This window comes from Lagopus leucura, unplaced genomic scaffold (genome assembly GCF_019238085.1).
Source record: "Lagopus leucura isolate 7727_CA_CO unplaced genomic scaffold, USGS_WTPT01 Super-Scaffold_100001, whole genome shotgun sequence".
Classification (NCBI taxonomy): Eukaryota; Metazoa; Chordata; class Aves; order Galliformes; family Phasianidae; genus Lagopus; species Lagopus leucura.
In genome coordinates this window covers 47,064,743-47,080,769 of record NW_024962262.1, presented here as the reverse complement: position 1 = coordinate 47,080,769, position 16,027 = coordinate 47,064,743, and the positions used below count along the sequence as shown (strand labels likewise).

At 43.4% G+C, this 16,027-nt stretch overlaps 1 protein-coding gene across 2 annotated transcripts in view; it reads left to right on the top strand.

Annotated features, from left to right (window-relative positions):
• The first annotated feature begins 213 nt into the window (after nucleotides 1-213).
• NPAS2 (neuronal PAS domain protein 2) overlaps nucleotides 214-16,027 on the top strand; it is a 97,502-nt gene continuing 81,688 nt past the window's right edge. Inside the window, exon 1 of one of the 2 annotated variants that reach the window (XM_042868173.1) lies at nucleotides 214-277. The gene's annotated coding sequence lies outside the window, so the exon portion shown is untranslated. The remainder of the gene's footprint in view (nucleotides 278-16,027) is intronic. The other variant, XM_042868172.1, reaches the window with a different exon arrangement.

Here is a 16,027-nt window from a genome sequence, read left to right as displayed (position 1 = left end):
CCATGAGACACGGCACCGGCCCCGGCACCGGGCGCGAGGCGGGCGGCGTCCCCGGCTCCTCGGCGGCGACCGAGAGTTTGCCGGCTCCCGAGCCCGGCCTCCTGCGCGCCTGGAGCAGCGGCGGCCGCTGCCGCAGCGGCACCGGCAGGCAGCGGAGAAGCGGCGGCATCCAGCCCGGCGGCACCGGCACCCAGGTGGCCACCGCGGACAGCAGCAGCGGCGGAGGCGGCGGCGGCTGGGGCTTCCCCGCCGCGCTCCCGCAGCACCGGCAGCCCAGGTAACGCGCGGCTCCGCGGCCCCCTCGGATTACTTCGGGGTACCCGCCCGTTCCCTGCCCCGGAGCCCACCGGGACCCCGCCGCGGGGGGGTGGGAGGTGGGAACGGGGCATCTCCCGCCGGCCCCCGGACTCCCGCGCGGTGAGGGGTCATCGCCTCACCGCTGGGGTGGGGGAGGAAAAGTTGCGGTGAGGTCGGGGGGGATTTCTGCTTGAGGCCCGGTGAGACGTCTGCACGGGAGCAGGGGTTGCGGTGCTCGCTGTTAGCCGCGCACCCAGCCCCGGCTCTCTTCCCCGCAGCGTGCCCGATGGGGAGATGCTGAACGCAGCGCTCGGCAGCAGCGCGGCACTTCTTTCACGAGGAGTTGTGCGCTCTTTCTCTCCTGCACGGTCACCGTGCGGTTTGTCAGTTAGCGAGCACGTTCATCCATAAACTTTACTCGGCGCTTCGTAGCTGTCGGCAGGGCGGCAGCTTACTTTCACTCAAGTGACTCAGAAATAACGAGCGGCTCTGAGCATCGCGGCCAGCAGAGGAACTTTAATCTTTTCGAGGCTCTACGTCTCTAGAAGGGCTGCCCGGACTCGTGGCTGCGGGTCTGCCCAGCCTGACCTAGTGCGTGGCAGCCCTACCCACGGCAGGAGGTTGGAAATGGATGGGCTTTGAGGTCCCTTCCAACCCAAACGGTTCTGTGATGCTATGATTCAAACCCGGCTCTCAGTGCCCACTCAACAAGTGGCCGCATCTTGAAGCGGGAAGCCATCTCCCTTCCACCCCTGAGTGAGTGTTGGTTTGCATCCCTCCGTGGCGTTAGGCTGTGTGCTGACACTGATTTAGCAGTGCTCACGCCTCGCAGACGTGGCCCTGCTGCTCTGCTGAGCCCTGCTCCAACCCGTGCAGCCAGCAGGGATGCCTAAAATTGCCTTCCTTCGCACATAAAGGTGCTGCCCTGCCTGTGTGATGCATTGAACCCATAGGTTATACTTTGTAGAATTGTAACTGTCCCATTTTCTAGCCCAGCACTCGAAGGTATTGTTATTTTATCATAGGCAGAGATGTTGTCTACAGTTAAAATCACCCTGTGCTTTCTAATACAATGCTCTGCTTTCAGGTCCTTATGCATTTGCTAGGCTTGAGAGTAGGCTGACATTTTCCGTGTTGAGTATTTGCTGAAGACAGAATCTCTTTGGGAAGTTTCAGATAAAATGGTTCAGCTATTTCTGAAAGCGTGGTGAGAGGAAATTGCATTCTTTGACCACGTATCTGACAAAGATGGTTTAGGTATATCCCATGCTGCATTAGGAGACCTTGATCTTTGTTTTTCTGTGAATCCGCATTTTTTGGCTCTGTTGAAAAAAACACTTTCATTGAAACCGTTGAATTCTTGTGGCTTTGTGTTTTGGAGCAGGAAAAAAGATACTTGGCTCGGGATCAACCTTGTGACGGGGGTATGCGTCACATTGAGCCTATGAAAATCTCCCAGAATTTGGAAGTGGTGGGCATTTGGGGGTTTGCCTATGGCACTGCTGGAGATGCTCTTGGTGTTATGACACACTGAGCTCGTCCTCCTGGGAAGGATGGGAGCTGTCCTGCTTGTGGCTGGAGGGCCGAGCGGGCTTCCCTCCGCAGGTCTTCTTCCCAGATGTTGCTGCTGTGGTGAGCACCAGAAGGAGGGGACGTGGGGCTGTGTCTGCAGTGTCTGGGTGTGCCTGCTGGCATGGAGACCGGGTGGGGAAGGAAAGGGAAACTGCTTCATTCACATGCATGGGGAAAGAGAGTGTGGGATTAGGGGGGAGAAGCAGCACTGGTGATGGAGGTGTGGTGGAAGGGAAAGGCAGGGACCTTGAAATTAAGTGAGAGGGCTTGGTGGAGTCTGTACATGGCAAAGTTTGGCAACAAGGTGAAGAGGAATGGCTGGAACTGGAAACAGAGGGGGAAACCCAGACCGAGAGAAGGAATGGTGAACAGAAACACGTGGTAAGAATCTGGTGGTGGACAGGAACAAGAGATCTTGGCCTGCAAAACCAGTGGTTTCCAAACTTTCAGTGATTGTATTATTACCACTCTTTGTCCTTCTCGTCTTCCCCCTCACACAGCCTTCTGTGCTATTCAGCTCCTGCTTCTACCTTGCCCCACATGAATTGCTCTGCCATCTGGTGATGATCTGAATTTTGGGTGGTGCTATGTGGAGCCGGCAGTTGGACTCAATGCTCCTTATTGGGTCCCTTCCAAGACAGGATACTCTGATTCTATCATTCTGTGGTCTCCTTGCTCTGAGGAGCAGCTCTTGTTGCTCATCATGCATTTTGCACCACCTTCCTCTAGCTGTGGGCTTGCCACAGGCGGGATGGCAGCTGTGCGTGTCCCCATTAAGTCTCATACTACGCTTTTGTGCTGTGGACCTCCAGGATTCATCTCACTTACTCCTGCAGTAAGCTGATGTGGGTTTTCCACAGGAAGAATTTATAGCTCTGTATATTAAGAATAAATCAACACAGCGAAGTCCTGTGGAAACAAAACAGTATGTCATCACAGAGCTGATGCTGCATTGTAACATATTTGCTTCAAGTAGGAAAATGAAGATCAGCAGCTAATTGTTCCAGTTTGTAGCCTGGCATTCTTTAAGGATAGGACATTTTGCACAGCCGTAAGTTTAGAGCAAACAAATGACGTCTCTGTACAATTGGTAAGTGGTAAAAATAAAACAGCTGAGAATGGCATTCAAATGTGTATTTTATGAGTACTTTACTGCTTTTTCTTCCTAAGCTGGACATTAGGATTTAAGTAACTTTCATTTGTGTTTAACAGTGTTTTGCTTTCAGGTTCTTAGGACAGATGCACTCAAATAGCAAATTTTGTAGGGAGATCATTATCTGTATGAAAACCAGGCATTTTCCTGGATTTGGCTTAGCTTTCTGTTGATCCTTGGTCTTATTACAACTTCTTTTTAAGAAACTAGGCTGAGGCAAATATTTGTATTTTAGCTAACTTAATTCAGGCTGGAAGTTTAGCAGAAATCAGCATCAGCTGAGACTGACTTTCTTGTTCTGAGACTGATTACAGAAATTTGAAAAGGAAATGCCGTGTAATACTGTTTAAGCAGAGTGGAGAGATGGTGGTGGATTTGTTTATGTAGTGGAATTATACAGGGATGTTTTTGGGACCCTTTGTTGGGACCTGCTGCTATGTGCCACACAGGATGTATATACTGATGTATCACCAGTTGAGTTCAGAGATGTAACAGTTGTAGGGCAGGAAGGACAATGTGATGTGATGTGACCCTGTAGGCTTGTGCTGAAGCATCTGAGAAGCTGCATACATGATTTACTCCTTGCATTTATCTTATCATGGCTCAGGGATCTTGGTAGATTGGGTTGAGGGGCTTTGGAACATACCTTTCTTATACCAACACACGTAAATTCTGTGTACTTTTTGGGGATGGAGGGATAAGAGCTGCTTTTTATACTTCATTTCTTGTGTTTCTTCCCCTAAAGGCAAACCATGATGCGTACATCAGTCCAACCCAAATGTCGTGTTTAATAATACTTTAGAACAGAAGGACTCTTTTGTTCCTTTATTCAAGAACCATGGCAGAGGTCAGTATTTCTTCCATACTGCCTGCCTTTAATTTTGGCATCACTCTGAAAATTCACCTGTGGCTTCAGAAGAGCAAACCTCTCCCAGCATATAGGCCTCCAGTGAGCTTGGACATTTGTTAGTATCCATTAGCATTGCACACACTTTGCCGTCTGCTCTCAGTACTTCCTCTTGTTCCTTGTCCTGTCCCTCATCTGTAAACTCTGCCATTGTTTTCTGCAGCACATGTACAGCAGGTGCACACCCTGCTCCATGCTGAGAGCTCTGAAATATTCCAAAACCTGACCTTGTAAATAGTGAGTACTGGGAGGTGAGCTCACCTTCTTCTGCTTGGGCACGAGTCTGTGTAAAACAGGTGGTCCTTTGCTGACACGATTGTGACGGAAAGGAAAGTGTGTTCATCTGTTTTACCACTGTTCTTAGGGATCTGTGCATAAAATACAACAGTACCTAAAGGGATTCTACAAGAAAGTTAAAGAGAAACTTTTTACTAGGACATGTAAGTGATGGAGTATGGCTCTAAATTAAGGGAGTTGATATAGCTTGGCTAGTAGGAAGAAATTCTTCTCTCAGAGGATGTTGAGGCACTGGCACAGCTGCACAGAGAATCTGTGGTGCCCCATCCCTGGAGATGCTCAAGGCCAGGCTGGATGAGGCCCCGGGCAGCCTGAGCTGGTGGGTGCCTGACCATGGCAGGGGATGGAACTGGATGGGCTTTGAGGTCCCTTCCAATCCAAGACAATCTGTGATTCTGTGATTCCATCATATGGGAAAAAAGTGTGAAGGATGTTTATGTAGGCTTGAGATCAAAATGGAAATTTGGAAGTTCAAGTATGAAACTTAGTTATTTCAAAACATGAAACAAGAGCCAGCATGACAAAGCATCATTTACCTAGACATCTAAACCACTTTTTCTCTTTGAGTATCCTCATGTCAAGTGCATGTAATATGTTTTGCATTCATATGTAATATGTCATACTGACAGTTAATGAAAGGAAGTATATGTTACCCAAAACAAAATCACAGAAATGCATTGCCACAAGTCACTGAAGATACAGAAAGTTAGATAAAATCTTCCATAAACAACTCGGAAAACTTTCAAAGCAACATACAGATGTGAGTGTAGAAAACTAAACGAAACAATGGAAATAATAAAAAAGAAAATCATTAATTCACTGCAGAAACTATGGGTGTACCCATGTCTTTGAGATTATACATGATGATTCTTCCATTCCAAAAGCATATGGTGGCAGGGAAGAGAATAGGAGATTCAGGGTTTGGTGATCAGAGGAACAGTGCAGCTTCTGCATGGGAAGTGGCAAGGCTAATAAAGCAGTGATTGGCAAGAAAGGAAACAGAAATCTGTAAAATCTTGCAATGCATGGAGAAGGCAAGCTGGGAGTGACTGCTGTCAGAGACAGCCTTGAGGGCACCGGGTGAAGAAGGCAGTCATGGGGATTGAGACAAAGGGAGGTGGCTCCTCGAGCAGTGTGGTCAAATGCTGAGCTCCTAACCACAGGATGTGGATGCTGAGAGGTTACATCAGCTAATGAGGTGACTGGATGAGTTCATGGAAGAGAAATCCATCACCAGCTATTAAATACAAAACCACTGCCTCTCGCTTAGGAAGCTTTGATCTGCAAATTCTTGGAAGCCTGGTGAATATCCTGAGGAAATACTGCATTTGATTTGCTGCATTCTTCTATGCACTCCTTGATACCACGGCTGGCTGTGGCTGGGCCAGGTGGTCCTCCAGCTGTGCTGCTCTGCTACATGAGGTGCACTGGGGACTCCAGTGCAAGCAGGTCGTGGTGGCTTGCACCTTCCTGTCCTGTGATGGTGTATTTGAGTGGAAAGAGCTGGTTTGATGAAACTGGTTGATATGCTCCAGAGCAGAGCCAGGGTATGAGCTAAAAGCTTATGCAGGGCTGGAAAAGCAGAGCACAGGGCTCAAGCTCGCTCCCTGGTGTCCTATTATTTAGCTATGCAGTCATGCCAAGGATGGCAGTCTTATCTCCTCGGGTTCAAGTGTGTTCGGAAAGCAATTACATTCATAGAAGCAATTCCGCCAAGAGCCACTGAATGCTGAGCTACAGTGCCTGGCTGAAGGAGTCTCTGCTGGAAGACTGTTGTATCTCCACATGCCTGTCCCGCTGCCCCAGCCTTAGCTGCTGCCCAGAATCAGAAAGATGGTTTGGGGCACAATGCTCTTGTTTCCTGACCTGGCAGTGCTGTCATTAGTTTTATCCATCCCTTAGAGAGTAGGCTTTGAAATTCTGACCAAAGAATGGGAGAATCTTTAGGATAATCATTTTCTTCACCTATCCACAGCACTCAGGCACTGTTAAAGAAACAGTGTTGTGTTTGCTGCTGGTTGCTGGACCAGAATTTTCTTAATCACCTGAATGGCAGATTTTAAAGCCCTAGGTAATGAACACCACAGCCGTTCCAAACCAAAACCTCTGTAGTGCCTAAGCAGTGGTCAGAGTACTTACATGTAGCTTGTGCTGCTGTTATCCACTTGTTTCTAGATGAGAACTAGCTGGATGAAAATGACAGGAACAACCTGAAATTCAGCAATGTGCAAGTCGTTGTGGTCATTTCTTAAAATTCCTCTGTGCTAGCTGCTAAGAAACTCAAAGCAGCGTGTGACTGAACTGTATGAGTGCCTGTATGTATTTTAGGAATGCCTTATGTAACCGAATGGCAGGCCCTTACACTGAGCAGGAGAGCAGTGTTGCGTAAGCAGCTGGGGAGCAAGCAGGAGCTCCAAGAGCACTCCTGGATTCTGTGGATCCTGCTGGATCTCATTTAATGTTATTTAATAAGCCATATTAACTTCTCTTCCCAAGAGTTATCTCGGAGCAGCGACACTGATTTCATTTCCCAGATAAGCTTCACTTTTTAGAAACAGCATCAAACTTTTCAGTCGGTTGAGCAGCTTAATGTCCTGGTAGCCTTGAATTTTCTGTAGTCAGCACTCAATCGAGTTGAAAATAAAAACTCATTAAAGTGAAAACCTTGAACGGGAAAACACTTGTTTTTCATTCTCGTTTCTAATTTGGTAACCGTTCTTAAAGCCCATCACTATGATTTCCTCTATCTTGGGAGAAACAAATTATTATTCAAGCAGCTTTTATTTTCTTTAAAAATAGACAATACTGTTCAATTGTTGGGAAGAAAACCAGAACAAGAAAATCAACTTCAACAAGCATACAGATGGCAATGAATTTCTTTAACATAATTTTAGTCCTGCAAACAATAATAATTGAGTTTGATTTTTTTTTTTTTTTTTTTTTATCTTTTTGTCATCGATGAGCCATCCTGAGGCTTTTTCTCTTGATTCACCCTTAGGTGTGTCATTAAGCTGGAGGACTGTTTTAACAAGGAAGCTCCCACCTGTAATCTCTCAGTCGACAGGTGGATGTGACTGCAATACCTGAGAAATGCCCGTTGTCTGATCAGCAGAAGGAATCCAACTATGAGTACATCTTGGACTTACTGATTTGGGTGGGATGACTCTCATTGAGAGTCATGGAGAACTGATGCAGCATGGATAAGATTGATGTTCTTGCAGAGAGCTGTAGATAATAAATATTATTAGTGCATGCAGTGTGATCAGGTGGAATCAGGGTATTTTTCTGCTATTTGTAGTGCTTACACAAAATATTTGCCTTGTTGTTCGTATTGGTAATTCCAGATTTTACTTGTGGTATTTTGCCTGTTCCTGGTTTTGACATCTAAAACAGGTAAAAGGTTTTAAATTGGAGGCTTTACATTTGACATACCCACAGCCCAATTACGCTTCTTGTGAGAGCTCCTCTAATTTATGATTTATAAAGGTATACGATTTCTTCATGGGCCATTAAGGCCACCACTTAGCCAAAATCTTCATCCTGTTCATCAGATGAGCATCTAGCTTTTAAAAGTTGCTTTATCTTTGGTTACCAAGGTCAGAAGAGTATTTTGTTCCCCGATTTAGTTTTTGCTGTATCAGTGCCATATCTATGGAATACACTTTCTCGGTCTCTGCCTGAAAACAGCCTAATCAAAGAATACTTGTGTGAACCACATGGGTGCATTTCCAACAATTTCAGCAAGAGCAATGCAGACACAAAATAAATAGGTCACTCATATTCACAGTTGTATTTGTATTATTTTTTTAATAAGAAGGACTGGAGAATCTTGTTTGTTTTCAGAGCTGTCACTGAAGTAAATGGAAATTTTCCTGGAATAATCCTGGACCTTTAATTTGGTTATTTGCAAGGTGACACGAGTCCCTTTTTTCATCTTTTCTCTTTCTTACAGCATGAAGGGCTTCATTGTAAGCTGATGCACACTGATGTATCCCAGCTGGTTGTGGCAATTACACTTATACTGCCTAGCCCCTAATATCCATATTTCTTCAAAAATGCACAGTCTTTTTCAACAATACAATATCTTGCTGTATCTTGCTGTTATTCAAGTATAGAAATAAAGCTGCATTTGGTGCCTATCCTACTGTCCTCATTAAGGCAAAACTCCCACTGAAATCAAGGGGAATTTGGCTTGACAAAGAATTACTGGCTTGAGTTTCTGATAGCACTAAACTTTGTCTTTTTTTGTTGTTTTTTTTTACTTTAAAAAAAAATTATCTGTTTCTTCTCCTTTTACTTCATTTTGATCTTTAGCTTTCTTCAAGAGGACCTTGTTTTTATTAATCTATTTCAGTTGGTTCGTTTTGCTTCTCCCCTTTTCCTCTCTTCCTTTCTTCCCTCTTTCACTTCTCCCGTTATCCTCACCATCACCGACTACAGTACTGTAAAGAGTTGCTATGGATCATGCATATATCAAGGAATTTTGTTGTCTCTTTTAGATTACTTCAACATATTGGTGCCTATATCCATGCACTTGCCTTAGGGTTGCACAGGTTTATAAGATTGGTGATTTAGACAGAGATTTATTTGCACAAAATCCATCTCAGTAATCTTTCCTTGTATTCTGGCAAGATCTTAAAAGTTCCTCTGAAGCATTCATGCAGGGTCTTAGCAGTAAATTGGGTTTTGAAATGACAAAAATATTTGGCACAGTATTGCAGTCAGAAGAAAATACTTTGGGATTTTAAAGTCAGTGTAAAAAGGGTTTTGTTGATGGCAACAAAACTGGAAATCTCAAAGTAGATAGATTTTATTTATAATTGTACTGTGCAATGATATGAGCTTAGACCACAAACAAAATGCCTTTGTGCATCACTTCTCTTGTCTACAAACTAGGGCAGCCTAATAGAGAAGCGTAGGCTCCGATCAGTGATCAGTTCACAGCCATGTGTTTGAGGCGGTCACCGAGCAGGGGACTGAGCCATTACAAAGGGAAGTGGCGGAGTCACCGATCCTGGAGGTGTCCAAGAGACGTGTGGATGTGGCACTGAGGGACGTGGTTAGTGGGCGTGCTGGGGGTGGGCTGACAACTGGACTGGATGATCTGAAAGGTCTTTTCCAGCCTTGGTGACTCTGGCAGAAAGAGGAGACACGGTGAAGCCTCTTCTGGGTGCTGATCCGCCTTGGTGGCTGAACCTCGTGAGGCATTTCCTTGTGCACCGCAGAGTGTTGCCTCCAGCTGCTCTTGCGCCTTCCCTGTACCCTGTCCCTGCTGGTACCTCTGCAGTGTCATTCTCTCGCTTCTGCCTATTAATTGTTTTTGGCTTTAAGACAGAAGCCTTTTGAAAGTGCTAAGTATTGTTATTTTCTTGCAAATTGAACTGATATTCAAATTCTTTTCCAAAAGACCCCCTTCATGCTTGTGTGCCTTATTGATGGATAGTATAGAATTTAGAAGTAAGGCCACCAGCTTGCAGTTCCCTAGCATCTGGATCCCTCCAGACATTCCATTTAATTTAAAAGGCAGAATGCTAAAGTTGCTTATTCTTCCTCAAATAAGTAAACACATTTTCTCTTTTTGTAAAGGTTACAAATATTGTCACATGGTGTCCAATTTTCTGTTACTCTGGACAACCTAAAATGTATTAAAAACGACAGGCAAAATGCATAGTGTAATGCCAGTTAGAAAGGTGTCACTTCTTCTTTAATGCAATTGCTATTTCCTTTGCTCAAAATTGTCTTTTTCCAATGGATGATTTAAGCTGTATCTGAACAATAGATTTATTGTTGTTGATAGTCTTCTCAATTTCTTTTCAAGATCGGTTATTTTTCAGAGTACCTAGGGATATGAGTTCAGTGTTTAACTTTGGAATTCACATTTTGTTTGCCCGGTCTATGATATATGTATTTGCAAAGTCATAATTGGCATTAGACTTGCCATATTTCTCTGCAGATCTTTTCCCCACTGTGAAACTACCGCGGGGTCATCATGCTGGTTAATGAAAGAAGGATGATGTTTTTTGTAAGTCATGAGTATTTAAATGTTCTCCTATGCAGATTCTTCCTTTTCATGAGAAAGTTTAAGGAGACATCTAAAAAAATTCTGTCTTGATAACGCCGGTTAAGTTCATTCAAAATCTAGATATCCAGTGGTGTAAGGCAATGAGACATTTCAAAATTGGTAGTGTGTAATTGGGAGGGGATTCCATATATGAGATGCAAGCATAAAAATTCGGTATAGCTCTTCACAATGCCGCTCGTTTTGCAGCTGAATTCCTCAGTACTGTTCTTAGAGTGTATAATCAGTTATGCTTGTGTTGATTTAATCAATTATTCTCGTGCACAAACAAACAAACACAAAAATCTGGCTAATTTCAGGCTCTCTTTGAAACACCAGACCTAGAGATTTAACTTACAAAGAAAGAAATACTATTTTCAAGCCTCTAGAGTGATTTTAAAAATGGCAAAGATATATTTGGGAAGTACCATACTTCTTGGTACTGGCAGCTGTGTATCCTTATGCAGAAGTGGATTTGGCTGAAAGACCAATTCATAAATATTGTATCCAAGGACTGCAGCAAGCTTTCATATTTTCAAGAGATAATGTAAAATGTGCAACATTTTTTCTTCACCCTCTGAAGTCTCAGCTTAAACAACTTGGTCTCCCAAGTATGATGAATAATGGCCAGCTAGCCAAAGTATCCATGGCTTCTTCAATCACACAGACTGGAGATGATTCTGCTTCCTCCAAGTGAGCCTGCATACGTAAAAGGTCAGCTTGCTGCGCTCAGTCTGAAATCCCTCCTGTACACTGGCAATCTGCAAAGCAGTAGGAAGGAAGAGATGTTGATAAAGAACTTGACTCCTGCACTCGGTGACTTTCCATCTCTCAGTCTGTGAGCTTCCAAGCAAGCTGCACAGACAGCTCCTCGCTGTGTTGTGGGCTGCTTGGAAAGCCACATGAGAGGTAGGGAATCTCTCGTGGCTCTCTTAGGAAAGTTTTTTTCTCCTTGTCTCTGGACCTTCCCTCTGATCTGCAGTCTGGGAAAGCAAGGGGTGTAAGGGAGAAGTAAGCATTATCTTTGATCTGATGGCTCCTCTCCTTCTGGGCTATTCTCTGGGGAAAAAAATTCCTCCCTTGGGAAGGCAACATTTACCGTGGCAGAGGCTCTGTGTGCGGGAGCACTGGGGAAGATGCTGAGCGTGCCTGATGGGCACTTGACATTTTAGCACAGATTCAACAAAGCAACTTTATTTAGGTAAACACTTAGGCACATGCTTTTCATTACCCATTTGCTAAGAATTTTATCTAAGTCTTCTCCTGAATATGGAAAGATTTAAGTGCATATTTAAAGGCTGACAAGTTCCCCACTCTGACTCACACGTATCCTGCAACAGGGATGGGCTGGGTGGAAAGGGAGCAGACATCACAGTAGCACAGGAGCTGAGAAGCACATATTTTTTCAAAGATTACAGGGATTCCAAGGTAGGAAGGGACTCCATTCTGGCCAACCTGTTTTTCTGCTTTTTAATCTAGAGTTAATAACTTATTGGATGTTTCTTCTTAGTTTTGTTTTCCAGCTAGTCTCCAGGTTTCTTTTGGAGAGTTTTGTTGCAGGTGAAACTCCTCTTGTTTTGCCAGAAAGCAAACTTCTTGCAAGACAATTTTCTTAGAGAAGAAAGCAATAGCTGAGAAGTTGTGAGACATTTCTGGAATGAACCCAGGCAGCTTGTCTGTGTAGGAAATTCTTCCATTTAAGACCAATTTTCCATTGCTTTATCAAATGTTACCTTTTAGTACTAAAGCCATACCTGTTTTGCCTTAGTGAGTATGTACTGCTACTGCAAAAGAAGATCCTGCCCTACTCCTGAATTTGAATACTCATTTCTGTTATTTCCCTTTTCCAGGATCTGTAGGCAAAACTAGGAAGCTGATCTTGCTGAAATTTAACCTTTTCTGTGTGTGGATAGATTAATTTTCAGCTGTTGTGTTTTCCTAAGCTGGTTCATGGCACAGATATACAAATGTTGGTGGCTGATTCAAGGAAAGGAAGCAGGACTTCCTTTGGAGCTACTGTGGTTTAAGTCACCTTACAGTGTTCCATGAATATTTTTTTCAGGAGTTTCCTGGAGGACAAGATAAATGGGGCTGTTTTGTCCTGCAGGAAGCTGGTGAGTGGAGAGATGAAGACAATGAGAAAATGATGACCAGAGGAGAGGGAACACAGAGAGTAAATGAGGAGCAAGGAAGACCAGGAGCTTTGATCTGCAGATCATGGCAGTGGAGAGAAATGAGAGGGGAGGGATGGAGAAAGAGCCCCCATTATGAGATGTGGCAAAGTGAGGGTTTTGTGGCCAACTGGAGGAAAAGAGTTGGAAAGAGGGCAGGTGTGGACCTGAACCCTGGGAGGAGGAAGGTCAGGATAGCAACTTGCATGCACCACAGTGGTGAGAAAGAGGTTGGAAGAGAAGCCAAGGAGACCTTTGGGCTGAGCAAAGACTGGAAGTGGGATTGGAAAGCAAGGAGTGATGCACAGAGTTGCTTGGGAAGTACCTGAGACTTGGAAAGCCAGAAATAAAGATGAGCAGATGATTGTCCTCAAATGTGAGGCTGGACTGAGTGAGGGATCTGAGGTGTGAAAAGAGCTGGAGATCAGAGGGACAGACAGGGGCTGCTTGCTCACTTGGGCACCTGGCATGGAAAAAATGGCAAACTTAGCACTTCTCTGCTGCCAGCAAACACTCAGACAGCCCAGAAAGGAAGAGCACCTCATTCCTGCCTCTTGCTGCTTCCCCTGATTGCTACCTGCATTGGTACCCTGTGATCATGGCAGCTGCCAGAGCTTGTTAGCTGAAGTGGCTGGAAATCTGATGGTATTTTGGAAATGTCACAGCAATGTCCAGTAAGGAGGATTTTCACGTGCAAAGTCACATGCTCCCAGAAGCTGCATTAAATGTTATCCACTACGGATGCAAAGTCAAGCGCTCAGAAATTAGGAAATAGTGTAATTAAGTCTGCCTGTGTGATTTTAATTTATTCACTTCCTGCATATTCATTATGATTCAGTACTTAATGATTTAATGATTGCACTATGCTTGCTTTTTTTTTTTTTTTTTTGTTTGTTTTTTGTTTTTTTGTTTTTTTTGTTTGTTTCTTGTTACCAGTCATTTTAAGTTATATTAATTTGCTGGCATTTCCCAATCAGTTCTGAGTCACTGCACAACTGCTAGCTTAAGCTAGGGGACAGGTCAAGCATGGGGCACTTCTGTGCCACCAATGCTGAGTTATCCTGGCCTGAATGAATTGTGAAATGACAACACTGATCTCCATGTAACAAGGTGGCAACTTTGATTTTATTAAATGTTGTTGTTCCAGTTGGTTTTTAAATGGGGATATTGTTGCAAAGGCCACACACACCTGCAAAGCAAGATGTTGATACATTTCTCAAGAATGTACCACCTCTCCTTTTTAACTCCTTTGGCTGAAATCAGGAATAATCCTAACTCAAGGAAGATACCAGAATGGAAAATTTCAGTTCAAGTGGTTTGGTTATGGGAAAGTTCTGTGTGGCTGAGAGAAGTTCTCCTAGCTGGAGGCATGGTGCAAGTCTTCCAGGCAAGCACTATGCCCAGGTCACTGCCAAGAGGTGTGGGAGATCTGACAAGCCTAGCCACGAATAAAATTCACATTTCCTGCAGCCAGATACATGACCCTTAATAAAACCCTCAAGACTTCAGATTTTCATCTTGATCATTTTGTAGATTCATTGAGCTAAGCTTTTCTTAGAAGAGCTCTTCCATTTTCTCTTGAAATTATTGCTTCTTTATTTTGGGAGTGAGAGGAAAAAATGAAAATTAAGCTCATGGTTTGTTCTTAGTTCCAAAATCTACTGTCTTCAAGTGGCAAGGCACAAAAGCAGGGCTAAGAAGAGAATTTTATGAACAACACTGCCGGGTCATGAAGGGCAGAGTCAGTCTAATGCAGATAGGGAATGGGAATGACTAACAGCTACCATCACTAGCAGCACTGTCCAGTTCCATTGTTGTGGCTACTGACAGGCCCAAAAAATAGTTTGGAAGAACAGCATACATACAACACATATTTATGGGTCATGGCTGGTTCCCTTCACTTTGGGGTGTTTTGAATGAATGTCTTCTGGGTTCAGATCTACTTTGCACCAAGCAAGCAGTGGAAAGCATGTTTACTATGAAATGCTGCCTCCTTTGAACTCCAGCGTGACCAAATTTTTGCCTTTATCACGCAGAGTTTTGTGGCTACAATGAGGCTATTCAATGTTATTGCCTATCTTGCTCTGTTCCCTTCACAACTTTCCAGTAGTATGACTACTTTGGCCCCCTTTGTCTGTTTTAAAGAGGTGTCCTTTGTGGTTCAGCAAGCTTGAGGCAGGTCAAAGAAAAAAAAATGCATTTAGTTTAGTGGAAACGTATTTCCCTACAAACTTTTTCTAAGACTTTATATAGCTTTAAAGGTAGTTTAAAAGATTAAATTTGCTGTGGAATCTGGCATTTGTATTTTGAAGTTTACATACCTGAGAAATTATTAATACTGGGCACACAGTACTACTTTCTTGCTCATTTTCAGGTGTTTCTGATGCTGTGATATGTTTTGGTATGGTTAAATTAGCTTTTCAAGATTTTAAATTAAAAAATGTTAACTGGTTTTAATAGACTAATAATTTTTCTCCTAGAATCTAGAGTCATCTTTATGACTGCTGATACAATTTCATTTTAAAGAAATGTGCACTGTTTTTGTATCTGAGAAAATATAAGTAGTATATGTTCAGACCTATATAAAGCTTCAACAGTTCTTTCTGATAGGCATTATTTCCAAAATTGTCAGTATGTAGCCAAACTCTTGAGATCAAATGGGCTTTTAACTTAGCTTTCTGATCTTCTAATTGCATCTTTTAGGAGCAGATTGACAGGCATTGTTGAAAAACTGTATATATATTTATACTTTACTCCCTGTAGATCCCTGTGCAAAAGGGTTTTTGTTATCTGTACATCAAGTCCTTAACGTAAGAAAACAAACGTTAAGAAACTTGCTGTAACTAAGTTATTTCTTGCATCCTGATCAGGAGTTACATGTGCTGTTTTGTATTGTATCTGTAATTCAATAAGGTATAAAGCTTGTCCTCAAGCTGAAAGGTTATTTTATTGGTGAAGTGACTTGATTACTCCATGTATCAATGTCTTCAGGAGCATAATAGTCTTGTTTCTATCATATATTTTTATGCACCAAGTCTATATACATGCAAAAATACCATCCTTTAGTTGTGAGCTGTGTAAGAACAAAGCCTTACACATTTCTCTCTTGCTGTGCAAGGCTGTAATGCTCTGGAAAGAACAGTAACATAAGCAGTAACAATAAACACCTTCACCATGTCCATGCATCACATCCTGTCAGATTGATGCATTAGCTTGTTGGATTATGGTCTTCAGTCAGCTAAGCACAAAGCATGCCAATAAATAAAATTTTGACCTGTTTTCCCATATCATTAAAACAGCTGGTAGATTTAAGACTGATGGAAGGCAGTGGACGTTGCTGGCAGAGCAGCGGAATTTGAGAGCAAATACGAGTTACCTGTTAGATAGCTCTTCAGGCGAGAGAATCATTCTTTCATTTACTGTGGTATAAGGAGACCAAAAGCTCCCCATGGACTTCCAAGGGACCCAGTTGACATCTGAAGTCCATCCATTATAGCTACAGTAAATACATTGTTGTCATGGTAATGCGGTGATCAAAGTCTGAGGGAAAAACTCAGGCATTTCTCTGGTTC